Source organism: Paralichthys olivaceus, chromosome 2 (assembly GCF_024713975.1).
Source record: "Paralichthys olivaceus isolate ysfri-2021 chromosome 2, ASM2471397v2, whole genome shotgun sequence".
Lineage (NCBI taxonomy): Eukaryota > Metazoa > Chordata > Actinopteri > Pleuronectiformes > Paralichthyidae > Paralichthys > Paralichthys olivaceus.
The window spans coordinates 725001-742205 of NC_091094.1; the positions used below are offsets into that span (position 1 = coordinate 725001).

At 43.3% G+C, this 17205-nt stretch overlaps 1 long non-coding RNA gene across 1 annotated transcript in view; it reads left to right on the top strand.

Moving 5' to 3' along the window:
• Nucleotides 1-6758, top strand: part of LOC109642959 (uncharacterized) — an 8837-nt gene extending 2079 nt beyond the window's left edge. The window contains exons 2-3 of the long non-coding RNA XR_011239402.1: nucleotides 4601-4679; nucleotides 6238-6758. This is a non-coding gene — a long non-coding RNA (uncharacterized lncRNA). The remainder of the gene's footprint in view (nucleotides 1-4600; nucleotides 4680-6237) is intronic.
• Nucleotides 6759-17205: the final 10447 nt, after the last annotated feature.

The following is a 17205-nucleotide window of genomic DNA, read 5'->3' on the forward strand; positions in this document are numbered from 1 at the left end:
GATGATGATGATGATGATGATTGTGATGATGATGATCATTGTGATCATGATGATGATAGTGGTGATGATGATAGTGGTGATGATTGTGATCATGATGATGAAGATGATAGTGGTGATGATGCTGATTGTGATGATGATGATTGTGATGATGATGATCATGATGACGATGATGATGATGATGATTGTGATGATGAAGATGATGATGGTGGTGATGATGATTGTGATCATGATGATGAAGATGATAGTGGTGATGATGCTGATTGTGATGATGATTGTGATCATGATGATGAAGATGATTGTGATGATGATGATGATCCGTTGTGTGATGGTCCACTTCCTGTTTTTGTAGCTGGCCAGTCGTGGGTGAAGGTCCGACACAGACGTGTTAACATCATAAACCCTCCTCCTCCATGTTAACAGATGAGTGTTGGTCATCTTAGGTCGGATCATTAGAAGGAACATTTCGACTGCAGAGGTCAGAGGGTTCAAATATCTTGGTTTGAGAAGATTCAGACACATGAACCTTTAGAAACGTTCATTTCTTCCAGAACACACCTGAGCCTCAGAGAAGAGCTCCATCTCACTCCTGCTGCTACACTTAGTTTCTTCCTTTTTTATTGGTTTTCTTGTTCGACGAGTAAAGAAATAAGTGTTTTTATAATTATTATCGTATATCTACTCCTGCAATCATTGTGTTTATTTTCCAGATGAATTGAAGGCGTACATTAAAAAAAAAAGACCTGTGTCAATCACATGAGACATAAAGACATCAGGGAATTGATGGACAGCTACTTAAAAGAACTAGAGAGAGAATAATAAAGAAAATAATATCTGTTCTCCTGTGCTCGTAATAAATTCATAGTATTTCATACATCAATGAAAAGACACAGCTACCGTAAAATAAACATACACCAGGACCACATTTAAAGTGAATTAAGAAAGAAAATAAGAATGAAAAGTTGATATTGTACTTCAAGATATTTGTTTCTCTTTCTTTAACATGGTGATTTATATTTTGTTTAGGGAACTGACGTTATTGAGGATGTATTATTTGGTGGAATTCAAGGGACTGCCGGCTGTCGGTCGAGGAATGAGCTCTACTGAGAGTGACTATAGAAGCAGCGAGTTCAGACGAGTTCATCCCAGAGTTCCACAGATAAGATCTTTATTAGAGAGCGACTCCACCGATGGAGCCAGAGAACGTGTGCTTGTTACCACCGATGCACCGATTTCATTTTAGCCACGGATCAGGCTGAAGAGCAGTTGATCTAAAAACAGCTTCACTTCTATTTATAATTATAACATGTGTTATTGTCTGAAACAAACAAGGTGTGAAAACGCACAATAAGAAGTTATTAAAGTTCATCTCAGATATTCAGCCAGACACTAGTTACCTAGTGTTGCTGTAAGAAATGTTTGAATGTTGTTCACACTGGTGAACCTGGTGAACGAGCACGGTCACGTCCTCATCTATTCGTCTTTATCTTTGAGCTCAGAAAAAACTGAGAATAATATCAGTCATTTTATTTCCTCTGGTTAAACCTGTTAACGTTAATCGGCTGAACAATTGAGTCTGAGCAGGTTTATTCCACAGATTTGTGAGTGATAGCTGGAGGGTGTTTTCTTTCTTTTCTGTTTAACCTGACATTGATATGAGAAAAGGAAATGTGTTGTCATGTGAAGTGATTATGCAGTTGTGGCCTCTGTGTGAACCGCTCTCCTCATGTGTGAAGAGATGCTTCAAAACTAACAAGCCCGAGGAGGTCGTGGCTCCGCAGCACATTAAGCAAACACTGAGAGTTACAATATGCCGCTGTAAACATTTGTAAAGGCAGGATGTTGTTGAAGAGCTGTGGCATCAACCCTGGCTCCTAATGTTCAGCACCGCTGCATCAGAGCAGCAGGGTGAAGGTTAGATTTGTTTCTGCGCCGAAGCCTGATACAAAATTCAGAGTTTCCAGAGTGATTTGAATCCTAAGTAGAATAACTGCGAGGTTTGGGGAGTTTGGTTATTCACAAGTGAAGTGAGCTTGTTTCTGGGAAGCAGCAGAGCAGACATTATGGACCACGGTCTGCGTACCCCGATCCAATCTCCGCCTCTACATCCTCTTCATCCTCTTCATCACGTCCCCTCCGGCCTCTGGGTGTGACCACGTTCGTCAGAAGCAACCGTTGAGGCTGTTAAAGATTTATCACTTAGTGCTTTTCTCTTTTTAAACCATTGGCTACTTTCAGACATGAACTGAACACCAACATTTCCTGAAGATTTCTGGGGGAATGATTGTGAGAAGCCTCCTGGTAAAACGTGTGGAAACTTCTCAGTGAGCGAGTGGACGTGTTGATGAGGTTTCTAACACGTGACGGACGTGTTCCTGTTGTTGTTAACGAGCCGGACAATCTGCTGCTGCCCCACAAACACTGACTACACAACACGTCAGGAGCTAATTTTCTGAAACAGAGCAAGAGAAGGTCCCGTTTATAAAATCAGATAAGAAGAAAGAACGGGGGAAATAAAGAAGAAAAGATTTTTCACATTGAAGGAGCGATGATGAATGGACACTATAGGAACAGAAGATGTGATATATAAATGTATAGATGTATTTTCAGTGTCTGATCCTAGTCCATGGATGATTAGCTGGACTGAAGCTCCCCTCAGGCCACAGAACAGATATTTAGATTTCCTCCGCTCTTCAACTCCCTCGTCAACACCAGCACTTGACACCGTTTGACAAGAGATAAAGCAACATGTTGATTTTGTGTTTATTTTTCAAAAATCTGCCTTTAATTTGCAAGTCACTAAAAAAAAAACTTCACAAAAGCTGAACCCACCTAATGTCAGCATCTGACCTCTTCAGCTCAAAGCTGAGCCGACTCCTCTGTGGTTTGTGCTCAGAGCGTTCAGCTCAGTAAATTAAAACAGGGAAGGAAAACGATGATGATGATAAACTGTAGAATCTGGAGCTGATGAATAAACAGTTTTCTGATCATTACTTTTCATCTTCAGTGAAAAGCTGCTGCAGATAATCTTAAACCACGGGGAGAAGATGGAATCTGTTGTTTCTGCACACAGCAGACAAACTCTGTCCTGCGGCTAATTGAGTAGTAATGTTCAAACACACCTGAACATTAACAGTGAGGCCACGTACGTGTAGGGATTTACAAATGATACTTAAAAACAATCACATCATTCAAAACAATCAATAAGATAAAGTCAATTAAGTTCAATAGAATTAAAAATATATACTGCTGTTTAAAAATGATTTAATATGGAAGGAGGTTCAAGGAAATATGATCTTCTACTGCCACTACTACTACTACTACTACTACTACTACTACTACCACTACTACTACTTCTACTACTACTACTACTACTTCTACTACCACTACTACTACTACTACTACTACTACTTCTACTGCCACTACTACTACTACTACTACTTCTACTGCCACTACTACCACTACTACTGCCACTACTACTACTACTACTACTACCACTACTACTACTACTACTACCACTACTACTACTTCTACTACCACTACTACTACTACTACTGCCACTACTACTATTACTACTACTACTACCACTACTACTACTACTACTACTACTACTACTACCACTACTACTACTACTACTACTACTACTACTACCACTACTACTACTACTACCACTACTACTACTACTACTACTACTACCACTACTACTACTACTACCACTACTACTACTACTACCACTACTACTACTACTACTACTACTTCTACTGCCACTACTACCACTACTACTGCCACTACTACTACTACTAAATTTATAATAATAATAACAAATTAAACAGATCAGAAAACATTTTCCTGTTTTCGAGTCATTAGACTCAGATTCTCTGTCGATATGTTTCTTGGTGTGTGATGTTTCAGAGGAGTTGTGTTTCGTCACTTAGCTTCGCTCTCAGGTTTTGGGTTTGGAAAGTGTGAGCGCCAGTTGGAACCATAGAATCAGTCGTGCGCTCTAAAGCTGAAACGTACCCGTGGCTGACGTCCTGCTGCCTGAAGCTGTCACATGATGTTTCACTACTGAGCTCATTTCTACCTTCAAAATATTCGACCTCTTCAAACTGTGACTCCGAGTGCTATGAGAATAATGCTTGTTGTGATTTGGTGCCATAAGAAGACAGACAGACGACAGACAGATCGGGAGCAGGCGAGTCGAGGAGGTTCGGGCTAAACAGACTAAAAGGAGCAGTCTATCTGCTCCTCAACAGCTGGGCAACATCTGCTCGGTGCCAATCAGAGGCCTGGGAACAGAACATGAGAGCTGCCGAGCAGACGAGGAGAAAGTGGGAGAGGAGAATGAGGAGAATGCTCGATGGAAATATGAGTGGGAAGAAGAGACCCTCAGTAGAAGAGAGGGAAGGACAGAGGGATTTAGTGAAGGGGAAAGAGAGAGAGCAGCAGAAGAGAAGAATAGTGGAGGGGATATTGTGAATGAGGAGAGCGAGTGAGAAAAACATTATTGAGAGAGTTGCAAAGGGGGAGAGAGGAGAGAGAGATGAGAGAGGACGAGTCTCCAGAGCGGTAAACTTAATTAAAGAGTTTTTATTTTCGACAGACTGACGTTGAACTCTTCGGTGGATGAGAGGAGAAGAGGAGTGAGGGGATGTGGCAGGAGGCCCAGGAAGAAAGAATATGTAAGAAAGACCGATTCAGAGCCAAAAAGAAAGTTTATGAAAAGTGAGCATCGAATTCTGAGGATTAAAGAAACCTCAGAGAGTGAGACAGTGTGAGAGACAGTGTGAGAGACAGTGTGTGAGACAGTGTGAGAGACAGTGTGAGAGACAGTGTGAGAGACAGTGTGAGAGACAGTGTGTGTGAGACAGTGTGAGAGACAGTGTGAGAGACAGTGTGTGAGACACAGTGTGTGTGTGAGAGACAGTGTGAGAGACAGTGTGAGAGACAGTGTGTGAGACAGTGTGAGAGACAGTGTGAGAGACACAGTGTGTGTGTGAGAGACAGTGTGAGAGACAGTGTGTGTGAGACAGTGTGAGAGACAGTGTGAGAGACAGTGTGTGTGAGACAGTGTGAGAGACAGTGTGAGAGACAGTGTGTGAGACACAGTGTGTGTGTGAGAGACAGTGTGAGAGACAGTGTGAGAGACAGTGTGTGAGGCAGTGTGAGAGACAGTGTGAGAGAGAGTGTGAGAGACAGTGTGAGAGACACAGTGTGAGAGACAGTGTGAGAGACAGTGTGAGAGACAGTGTGAGAGAGAGTGTGAGAGACAGTGTGAGAGAGAGTGTGAGAGACAGTGTGAGGCAGTGTGAGAGACAGTGTGAGACAGTGTGAGACAGTGTGTGACAGTGTGTGACAGTGTGAGAGAGTGTGAGAGACAGTGTGAGAGACAGTGTGAGAGACAGTGTGAGAGAGAGTGTGAGAGACAGTGTGAGAGAGAGTGTGAGAGACAGTGTGAGGCAGTGTGAGAGACAGTGTGAGACAGTGTGAGACAGTGTGTGACAGTGTGTGACAGTGTGAGAGAGTGTGAGAGGCAGTGTGAGAGACAGTGTGAGAGACAGTGTGTGACAGTGTGTGTGAGACAGTGTGTGAGACAGTGTGTGAGGCAGTGTGAGAGACAGTGTGAGAGAGAGTGTGAGAGACAGTGTGAGAGACACAGTGTGAGAGACAGTGTGAGAGACAGTGTGAGAGACAGTGTGTGAGAGACAGTGTGAGAGACAGTGTGAGAGAGACAGTGTGAGAGACAGTGTGAGAGAGAGTGTGAGAGACAGTGTGAGGCAGTGTGAGAGACAGTGTGAGAGACAGTGTGAGAGGCAGTGTGAGAGACAGTGTGAGAGACAGTGTGAGAGAGAGTGTGAGAGACAGTGTGTGAGAGACAGTGTGAGAGACAGTGTGAGAGAGAGTGTGAGAGACAGTGTGTGAGAGACAGTGTGAGAGACAGTGTGAGAGACAGTGTGAGAGAGAGTGTGAGAGACAGTGTGTGAGAGACAGTGTGAGAGACAGTGTGAGAGACAGTGTGTGTGAGACAGTGTGAGAGAGAGTGTGAGAGACAGTGTGTGAGAGACAGTGTGAGAGAGACAGTGTGTGAGACAGTGTGTGTGTGAGAGACAGTGTGTGAGAGACAGACACTCACTGTTTGTAAAATATGATGAGAAATAAGTGTTTTTGAAAATCCATAGCTTTTCTTTGTGATGTTGACGACTTGGTCTCACGTGTGTCTTGTTGTTGTCTGTGGATCAGTACTGACCGATCAGACCTTCATACGACCACAGTCCCTGAGGACGCCGCCCGTGCTGTTTAACCAGCTGAAGCCAAATTCACCCCGAGAAACCCCGAACTGAAGCCTCACTCTCGTTTCTGGTCCCAGCGGTGTCAGCGAATCACTGACACTTAAACAGAATCTATTCAGTAGAAAATTAAATGAATCACGGCCGTCGAGCGCCTGTGATTCGTGTAATGAAAGTTAAAGACGTGTGATTATGTTTCTTCAAACTGTTTGTTCTTCTGGGATTTTCTGTGAGATGAAACTCAGCAACAAAGACATAAACAGATCGACCTTTGTTGAAGTTCACAATGAGCGTTGGTTGTGAGGAACTTGATGACTCAACTCCACGCTCGGATGTGTTTAGTGGAGTTTTTCCATAAATCTTTTCTGTAGTGTAAATGATTCCTTCGGTGTTTGTCTCCCTGTGTGTGACCGGGAGCCGCCGGGAGCCGAGTCAACAAACTCCATTATGCTGGTTTCTATAATGAAACCCTCGACGAGGTCTGTGTGTTTGTGCTGCTCCGTGATTAGACAAGAAGAGAATCTTAAAATGTGTCTGACATTGAGAGAGCAAACAGTATGTAAATAACTGTTATGATCTCCGTGGGTGGTGCATAAACCACACACACACACACACACACACACACACACACACACACACACAAACAAACACACTGAGCAGCTTGGAAACTGCACATTTTCCTGAATGCATATTAACGATGGTAATCGGTTTAACTGTGACATGATTTTTCCGTATAGATCAGTGGATTTGGTTTCTGCAGAGCAGGGAGGAGGTGTTTTTCTTCTATATATAACATCTTGATACAAAACCAACACAAATACAATCTCATTTTTCACAATAAGAGGCTTCAGGAGACACTTCTGACTTCAGAGTTTTATTAGACGTCGTCTGTGTCAGCAAATTATTATGATCTCGGTCATTTCCAGAATCCAGCAGCAGGTAAACGTTACCCTGTTCAAGCTCATGTCATATTAAATCCTCCACTTGACATGAAGAACTCTGTCTCTCTTAAATAAACTGTCTTCTGGCTGGATGACGTGTGCTCCATGCTCGTGGTTCCTGTTCTTGCACACAGCACAGTTTCAGGCCGGTTGTGCGTCTCCCAACATCTTCAACTTAGCGAGAGTCTGAGAATCTCATAGATATCAGACGACTCCTGGAGGCAGAGGACGGAGACTGTTGGACGAGGCGTTCTGCAGGAAACTAATGAAAAACGCCCTGACTGGTTTGTCAAGGCAAAGAAGTGCATCAGCCTGAAGCCAGTGTCACATCTGTTGTTTCGTGTTGAAGGAGAAGATGTTGTGTCCACGTCACGCAGTGATCGTCCATCAAGAAGAACTGCAGCTGCACTGAGCAGCTTTGTATTTTACTGTCGCTTGTGTTGAGGCTCTCGCGGCACTTTGTTAAAGTTGAGGAAAATTCATGGTCTGGGTTGATAATTGAAAACGTCAACTGCGTGTTAAAGCAGCTGTTGAGTGGATTAATGCTGAAGAGAAACCTCAGTGTTTGTTTAAGAGCGCTCTGTGGACGCTCCGCCTCTACGGTCACAGACTCAGAACAGCTTCACGCGTCAGACTTTTGAAATCTTGTGCCCCCTTCAGGAAACACCAGTGAACACCTAGTACAGTGTACTTCCAGTCTCTACTTGATCTGCAGCTTGAACAGATTCATATTCACTCAGAAGATGTATTTTAGTCAGGGGCCACAGATTTATACACAGTCAGTGTGGAAGTTACTGTGAAAGAGCTTCTCATTATTCTGATGGTTTGATTACTCTGCACCAGCGGGAGACATATTTATTTTCAGGTTTGAAATTAAAACCTTTAAATCTCCCTTTCTTTCAGATTTTCCTGAGATCAGCAGTTAAAGAATATTAGAAGAAAAGCATAATAACCTAAATGAAGCCGTATATCTGAATAACCGTTTTAGTGACTCCCGGGGACTGACACGTTGTTCCTCTTAATTGGGGAACCTCCAGGTTTTAATTAGTCAGAGTCTTGCTATGCTTGCACAACGTCTCCTCACCTGCGAGTCTAATTACATGATGTCTCGCTCCAGGCGGTGTTTCACTTAAAGACAGATCACGGGGGGGGGGGTATATTAAGAAATGAAGTCAGGATCGTTCCTTTCTGAAATCAAAAATGTTCAGGTGTCGTCAAACATACAAAACTGAAGCTGTGTATGAAGTCAGGAGACATTTCACTCCTGAGACTTTATCTGCATTATACCTTCTGACCACCGAGGGACCTTCGGGCCAGTTTCTGGTCCGACTCACCCCCCCGATGATCGCGGGGTCGTGTTTAAATTGAGTAAAATCAGTTGAACCTGTCGTCGTGTCTGTGGTCTACACATTCTTAAAGCACCAGAGTTTAATGAGTTCGCTCTTGACTCAAGTTACTGGAAATCTAAAAGACAGAGAAACAATCAGTCCAACTCTAATAACTAAGTATAAACTAATTTCATCATGAACTTGAAGCTGAAATAAGACATAAATAAGTCCTCTTGCAAAATAAGCTGCAATATACACGAACATCAGAATCATATCAGTTTCTTCTGTTTACTCTTTCTGTAATTCACCGAGGACCTGAGTGACATTTAAATTCCAAAAGTCAAATTTGGAAATCGTGGAAGCGCCTGGTGAAATATAACCACCCCATAAATATTGTCTCATATTGTCACCACTATCAGTTCTGTTCTCAGGAGATATTTAGTTTACGCTGCAGCAAATGGATTCTGGGATCATAATTTACCACCCAGTACATTTTTAAACCGTATATCATAACTGCTGTCACAGACGCTGCGATTGCAGAACAGGCGTATTTATGAACCACGACCACAAACCTGAAAATGGAAACAATCTGCAGAATGAGTTTATTTTGCTGTTTGGAGTGTTTACACACATGCAGGACGTTTTCCTGCCAAGATGGAGCCGACGGTGAAACTCTCCCCAGCTTGATTGTGCCCGATAACCTTTAAACATTCCTGAATAGCTTTTTTTCTGCATACATATATTTATATATGAGTCGCGGGGACATCCTCGGAGGACTTCCACACCGAGGTCAAACGAGGGGAGAAACTCGACGCCATGCACTCCCTGAAGTTTTCTCCAACTGTTGTTGAGTAGTTCCAGGGCTAGGGGCCATTCAGAGACACATGCCAACATCTCTTGATGCTGCGCCAGCGATGCTTAGCCCCAGCCTGGCTGTGACATTCCTCCTGGCAGAACAAATCTGTGACTCGGGCGAGATTTTCAAACGTTTCTCTCAAAAGCCCTGACGAGAAAAATTATGGCTAATTAGTCACCAGGCTGCCATGGTTTATTAGCAGTGACAATGGCACGTCTGCAGCTGACAGCACATGTCTCCCTCTCCCTCTGTTGCTCGCTGACGTTACAGAAATGGACGACATCACTGAAATAAGTCACCCTCACATCTGTTATCTATTCATGGTAAACAGTTCTCTCACCAGACTCTTCATCTGCTGCCTCTGACAGTTTAATGCTGAACGGCAGCACGTCGTCCACACGTGCACGCTCCCTGCCTCTCTCTGTCTTTAGCATGTTGTGTTTGCCAGTTGGCCTACATGCTGCGTGGCCTACATGTGGACCAGTTCAGACCAGAGCTCAGTCAGTGGTGGTTAATAGTCGGGCTGTAAACATCCACGTGTTATAAAACCTCCTCCAGCAGATACGGAGACACATCAGCAATCATCTGGAGTCGTGCGTCTTTAGTTTCCAGGCCTGATGCTTTGTGTTTTCAGGTTCTCTGTCCATTCGTCTTATTCTTTTGAACATGAAATCTCCAGAATGCCTCCAGGGAATTTCTTTAATATCTAATACAAATGCTCAGTGTGGACACGAGGATGATCAGGTTTATTCCACTCATCCGTGAGTCCAGCTGAAAATATCAAATTTATCATCTTGAGATATCGTGTTCACAAAAATGGGACGGACTCGAGAACAAACATTTATTTGTTGATGCTGATTCCACGAAATTTCCACGATATATTCGATAACAAAAGCTAAGCAATAAATCCCATTTACTTCAACAGCAAATATTTGAACTTACAAACAACATCAGTGGCTCCGTAGCCTTCAAGTGACGAATGAAACCTGAACATATAAAACACAAACAGATGTAACTGAAAACTCGACAACTAAGAAAACAGCAGGGGCAGGACACACACAATGTACAGACACACACAATGTACAGACACACACAATGTACGTACACACACACTCACTCTCTCAGTATTGTTCGATACCTACAACACTGTAAAACAAAGAGTCCTGTGAGGTTTGTAGAATTTTGACTTGGTCCTGAAGTCAAGCTCTCATGACGTCCAGGACGGACAGACGGCCCCAAAACACTTGTCCTTCAGCCATTGGCTGTTTCTGGTTAGAGAGGCATTAAAATCAACCCTCCGCAATACAACTGATGGACGCATGTGCATGTGCATGTGCATGTGCATGTGCATGTGCATGTGGTGCGTGTTGATGGTTTTTTCGGCGCCCCTCTGGAAATAGTACTGCCTCAACCGTTGTGGTCGGAATCAAACCATTTTCTTCTCCTCTGGCTCAGTGTCCCTCCTGGCACTTCCATCATCAGTGCACATGAGAAGATCTCTTAATCTGGTATCGTGAAGACGAAGCTGTCCATAGCTCATCATCTCAGAGGACAGGGGGACAGAGAGGAGGATGGAACCCTCTGTTTCAGGCTGGTGTTGACCTCAAGTTTAACGAGGACAGTAAGACACAGAAAACACTGAGCTCTCTTCAGATGAAAGTCATGAATGTTCAACGCGGCTCGTGGCAGAAGAGCTGAAACAAAACGAGGTGACCTAATTATCTGCTGGTGAAGGAAAATGAGAAAATTCTTTCCAGCTACATTAATAAAGCAGTAAAGTTATTTTGTTTATACTCTGCAAACTTCACGGGAGTCATTGTGGCTTAATACATATATTCATATATCTCATCTAGTCTATATTATTAATATTTATAATATGTATTTGTATTTTTACTGTGAGGTATTATCTGTGTTTATTAGGTTTAAGAGTTTGTGTTTGACATAGTTTAATGTTTATAATCACTCCAGATTATTTCAGTTGAAATAAATCTGTGAAAACTCTGAATCGTCAGGATGTTTTCCCTTCCTGTCTCTGTCTCTCTGTCTCTCTGTCTTCTGCCTGTCTGTCTCACTTGTCTGTTCCTCTCTCGCCCCTCACTCTCTTCCTCCGGGCCCTCATGAAAACCATATTAGTTGGATGTGAGTAGCAGCAACAGCCTTTGGCGACATGTGTGGGGCTGTGGGACCTTAATTAAGAGACCCATTTATAGTTTCTCATGCTGGAATGGCAAAGCTGCAGCTTTTGGTTTTGACACTGCTCTGTCTGTCTATTTGAGTTGTCTGTCCCCATCTGTCTTTCTGTCTCCACACTGCTCTGCGGGGCCTGACTGACCTTATGAGTGGCTGTAATGAGGAGGAGAGCAGGGCCTCCGCTGAGTGATATACTGTGGCAGAATAAGAATTACACTGAGCTCCAAAAGGGAAATTCACATGCCACTGAAGCTGGCAGCAGAAAAGAGTCCTGACAGGAAAATAATGTGGGATACAGCAGTTAATAGTTTGGAAAGTTTGGTAGAAACCCATCAGAGCTTTACCATAAAAAGACGGGACAGGTTTAAGATCTCAGAAGGAGGGACGAGGGGAAATTGTCGAAACCTTTCTGTTGCATTTTATAATGTCAAACTCATGCGTCTACGCTGCTGTAACCTGCAACATGAAGCAGAGGAAGATGACGGCGGTGGTTTGTGACCGTCGACCAGTGGGCCAGTACCAAAGTGGGTGGACCCAGAGAAAAAAACACAAGACGGTTCAATTTGTACGATTCGGCATCACAAAGACAATAACTGGAAAACACACAACATGAATAAATATTAAATAACAAAAATAATATGTCTGCTCTGCTAACTAACCATCTAATGCACAAAGCAGCAGCTGAAACTCAAACCTGAACAGGAGCTAAGATGCTAACAGAATAATTCCAGATAATGATGAAGCAAGTTTTTTTACACATATGAGCAGGAAAGGGCCAAAAATATTATATTTCTATTCATTATCCTTATATGTTTATATTCTTAATAAGTAGGTGTAAACCGTCCAGGCCCGTTACTGAGGACACTTCTGCCGTAGATGTCTCGATGCGAACGCTGCGGACGTCACTGGGACTCAGACTCTCCACAGAAGCAAACAGTGGAATCAAGGCCTGTTTCTATTTCATCAAAACACTCGAACAAACATCGGTGAGATAAGAACTTCCTCTTTGACGTGTGCTTTGATTGAGTTGGTCTATATTTGGCTGAAACACCCAGATGGAGATCAGGCTTTTCAATAGTTGGACGTCTGCTCCTGTAGAACTGTGCTGTGGTTCGGAGTCTGGTTATGAACACAGATTGATCAGAGCATGTGCAGAAGTGCCGACTCAGGTTGAAACTTCCCTCTACAGCGAAGTTGCGATGAGGTCTAATAGACAGGTTGATGGTTTGGATGAAGAAATCGTTGAAGTTAGTTGGTGAAGATTGACGAGAGAAAAACAGTCGATCAGTTTACAGCCGCTGAGAAGAATCCTGTGTCTGAGGAGGAGTCAGTGAAAAGAGAGGACGGATTTTATCTCTGAGAGTTCGTATCATTAAAGCAGCTCATGGAGTCCTAATAGAAAAACATGGATGTGTAGAGCTGAGGGTTTTATAATAACATAATCATGATAATATGGTTCAGCACTGAGTGTGAAGAGATCGTTAAAGAACTGATCTGATAAGCAGAATGGATTCTGTCCTCTGTCAGGAAGATCTTATCTTTTTTTTTTTCAGCGCCTCACGTGACAAACAATTCTGCGTCAATCGATTTTATTTGGGTTTGGCTGCAGTGTGGATTTAAAGCACCGAGGGAGAAAACTGAAGTGTAGTGTATTTATAGAAAGCAGAAGCACTGTGTCTCACTCTGCTTTGGCATTCACATACGTATAAAATTCATCATGTGTCACGTTATGATTCATGAGCTGCACGTTGTCCTCAGGCACTTACAGTGCAACTGTCCAAATATATACACACCACTGAGGAAATGAATTATACAAACACTCTGTCATTCAAATGATGGAGGGAGCTGCACGTACAGGAAACTGTTGAGCTGACAATAACATGGATAATAAAATGTAACCATCACTGATTTTTAATCACACAGTGTGAAATTTAATTATCACGTTGATGATTTATACGCCGCTCCGTGCACCTTGAACTGTGCGCTGTTCATCCGGGGCTTGAGAAGTGTTCTGCACTGTATGATTACGATGCCAGCACGTTGAGATAACGACACCATGTTGAAACCTCCTATAGTCCCACAGAGACACGTCTATCAGTCGGCGTGGAGCCATGAATGGATCCTTTGCTCCTGTAATTCACACTCATGAACCACACGTGCACATTTGATTCAATCTTAGCTTCACGCTAAACATACAATATTCATCACACCCAAGGGAAGCTGCGTTCATGCCCAGGAACAAACACTGCAGTTATTCATGTTCAGAAACAAGGGGAGGCGAGGCGGGTGGTGCTGGGTAACAAATTAGCTCTGAATTTTAAATATACTTTAAGGAGAATCACATAGAATATCATCATCTGTTTGTTTGGTTCAGCAGCCTGCGGCAGTGCAGTTTGTTCATGTGAGCATGCATTACTGGTCCCCACAGGAAAAGGAGATGATACAGAAACTGAGAGGAATTAGAAATAATGAGATATGGACAATTTGATCCGTAAGATACAGGAAATGATACGTGTATGTGTGTCTATCTAGAAATACAGTATGTTAAGATGAGATGATAAACTCATATATGTTTAGTACGAGCGTTTGGCTTCTTAACTTGAAGGTTTATTCGGTTGTTTGTTTGTCGAGGACTGAGTTGAATTGTTCTCTGAATCTTACATGAATTATTTTCTCTGTTTAACGTCAGTTCTCTTTGTTTAGCCTCAAGCTGCCATCGATATTTGTAGAGTTCTGGCGGTTGTATTTAATGTTACTTCAGTTCGGGATGATAATTAAAAATCTTTAATTTTAGATATCCGCCCCCTTAATGTCTGATTTTTGAACAGTGGGTGACATCACTTCTTTGTGACTTCTTCATGATGTCACTGATTCGTTTTTCAGACCAAGGTTTTCACCTTGAGCTTGAACTTTTTCTGTTGCGCTCCGAAGGTTAATCACCTGGAGATGAAGTATTGTACACACCACAGTACACTGTACTAGTGATTATACTGGGATAGTTACCAGGAGTTTGGAGGAAAACTACTGCACGGTACCCACCAGCTCAATCTGTCCGGACCAGCAGTGATAAAAACAGAGTGTATTGTATTTCTTTATTATATACGGTACCGTGTACTTGTACAATGTAATAAACAATCATCTTCCATCTGGGGACAAAAGACTTTTCCCCACAAGTATAAAAGTCTCAAAGAAAAGAATGTGAGAAATGTCCTCACCAGTTACAAAAGTGTGTGTGTGTGTGTGTGTGTGTGTGTGTGTGTGTGTGTGTGTGTGTGTGTGTGTGTGTGTCTGTGTGTGTGCGTGTGCGTGCCCTCCACCTTCAGACACTCATCAATAAGCCATTTTTCTCACCTCTCCAGTGTCGTTTGTCTGGCCGGCAGAAACCAATAGGAATCCATTATATTGAGCAATATCCTGATTCCAGGTGGACAGTCGGGCTCACAGCGTCCTGACAGTGACCAAGTGAACACTGAGACACAGGCGCTGCCGTCCAATACAGTTCAAGGAGAATGGAGGGAGATCGGATTCTTAATTGCTAATAGACTTAGCAGCAGATTCTTTTCCCCTCGTTCTTCTCTGGAGCTGTTGGCTCCATGTTCCCTTCATACGTTTTATACAAAGATAACCTGAGAATCACAGTGTTGGTCTTGTTGATTCTTTACTGTTAGAGACTCGTGACTCGAGGGAATCATCCCAACGACGTTTTCTTACTGAACTGAGCTTCACGTGTTTGTTCCATTGGTTGGTTTTGGATTCAAACCAAAACTCTGTAATTTACATTCGTGAATTTCAGGAGTTTGTTTCCTCACCATCATCTCATCTGGGCGGAGTCCACCTTTACTCGCTCTGTCAGTGGACTTGCGTCGGTAGTTGTCTTTATGAAAGATCTGTCTGTCCTTGTTTCGTGTTGTCTGTGTCCTCCTCGTCCCCTCAGGTTCATTCTTATTTCAGAGTTGACCGCTCATTCAGTTCAGTGATACTTTCAGGAAAATAAACTTTTGTTCTAACGGTGTGACCAGTGAGAAGTTGTAGTCGTAAGAAAGGTGGCATGAGAGCTTTTTCCTTCTGTCTGCACTTTCCTCTGGGCAGGGAGCTGCTCCAGCAGCTTTTCCTTGGGACGTTACATGAAGCTCTCAATGGAAATAAAGTCCAGGAGTCCACTGTCTTCTATGTGAAGTGCTGTGATGGAGCAGTTCTAACTCATGAGTCAAGTCAGGCCCACTGGAGCCTGTAAGCTCTCCCCGGGCTTCTGTGCTTGACCTTTAACACACTGCCATCCAGCATGGGGGGGGGCAGCGGTGAGCAGTATGTCCGTCCATCCGTCCCATGTATATAAACACATATATATATATACACATAAATATACATATATACATATGTTACCATATCTCAAAGATGTTTCTGTCACATCAGGTCGTTCTTCTCGTACTGAAGTTTGTTCAAGTGTTTCTGATCACTTTGGTTTTTTATTAGATGTTTGATGACTGGGGTGAAACATCATGATGGACAGCTGAGACTGCGTCAGTATGGGTGTGGGTATTGACGGGACCCTGATACTGAGGCTCTGTCCCCGCTCACTGCACAGACTCCGTTTGTGTCTGGGACATTTTGGTTTTATTCCAGGACAGCAGGAGGAAGTGGAGCTGCATCGTCCGTCTTTATTTAGAGTCAGTGGTCACAAAGTGGGATTGATGAATGGTGCAGGCGTGTCTTCCTGCTGAGAACTATATACTATACTATATATATATATATACACACTTGGTATCCATGCAGTCTGCAGAGGCTGCTAAAAACTTTGTGGATGCTTTGTCCACCGATGTCTCTCTGACAGGTCGACATGGGGACGGCTGTGCAACTCGTTTTAAGAAGATCACTGAAGAACTGTGTCAGGCTTCGTTATTCATGGGAAACACTTCATCTCCCGGTGATTCTTTTTCTACAAGTGAAAGCTTCTAACATCAGTGATGAGATGCTTCTTTCCAGTACGATGCTTTTTATTCTCATGAGCTCAGTCGTTTCATTTCTTCTCCTCCGCTGCTCTTCTGTCCTTCTCTTGGCCGAAGGACGAATTATAGAAAACAGCTTCACTCTCTTTTGTTCCTTGGCTGACATCCACTGCAGTGGTTACTTTTACATTTGTCTTTCCCAATCCTGTCCTCTTCCTCCTCTCCCCAGTCTTCATCCCCCCTCTCCCCTCCTTCCTCCTTCCCTTTCATCTGCCCCCTCTGTCCTGCTGCAATATGGCAAATCTTTTACCCCAAATAATTTCTCTTCTCCTTCCTTCTCCTCTTCTCTTCCTGTCTCATTTCGCCTCTTCCTGGCGAGAGCCCTCTGATCCTGAACCCGTGGGGGGGGAACACAACCTTTGATATCAGCTCCTCGCTGGTTGAGACGACTCCCTGAGGGAACGAGTGTTCCCAGAGAGAGGGGGAGAGAAAAAAGGAGAGATGAGGGAAGAAGAAGAGGGACGCTAACATACTTCCAGTGATACTTTAAGTGCCACTGAAACAGATTTCTCTGTATGTCAGCGCTCGAGGCGACATATGTGGCGACATGACATCACAGAGGTCACGTGACATCACACAGAGGTCACATGACCTCAAGTA